We start from the raw sequence: 725 nt of genomic DNA on the forward strand, positions 1-725 counted from the left end.
TCATTTAGGTTGGAAAGGAGGCGGATCATATGGGTATGTTTATATATTCGGGCAGACATTTAAGTAATACTTAATTCGCTAGACGGTAGAAATGACTTTCCAGAGGGGGATGACCTGGGACTGACAGGGACGTTGCAGACCTGGCCGGGTGGGAGGGTGACTGAAAGGGAGTGAGGATCTGTCTCCGCTTGGGTCTACAGGAGCCGGCTCTGACAGGGAGGAGGGTGTTGCTGGCGGGACTGGATTAGCAAGTTCAAGTGCCCGGCCTGGAGCCAGCAGAACCAGGGCAGGCCGTGGGAGAGGAGGGATGCGTGGACCGGGCCAGATCCCCAGTAGTCTGGCCGTTTTTGTTGAGAGGTTTGGGTTTTATTCGTCTGCAGGGGAGAAGCGGGGGGATTTCACTTGGGTTCGCACGGACTTTCGCGCTCTCGGGTGAGATCGCCGCTGCTGCGGAGACCAGTGCGGGCGCCGGGCTCGGCTGTCCCGGTCGCGGACGCCGCTGGGGTGTCACCCGCCGGCAGCCAGCTCCTTAGGGGGCGGACCCGCAGGGACCAAAGGACCTCTCTTAGTCAAGCAGCCGAGGTCCGCGGGGGCCGACGGAGCGGATGTGCTGAGCCCGGCCGGAGCGGGGCCACGCAGCTCCTCACTGGAAGCTTGGGGGCTGCACCTCAATGGGTGACCTGAGCGACGAGTCAGGCGTTTGGAAAGGTCCGGCGAGGTCCGCC

This window comes from Condylura cristata, unplaced genomic scaffold (genome assembly GCF_000260355.1).
Source record: "Condylura cristata isolate star-nosed mole 26May11 unplaced genomic scaffold, ConCri1.0 scaffold00029, whole genome shotgun sequence".
Classification (NCBI taxonomy): domain Eukaryota; kingdom Metazoa; phylum Chordata; class Mammalia; order Eulipotyphla; family Talpidae; genus Condylura; species Condylura cristata.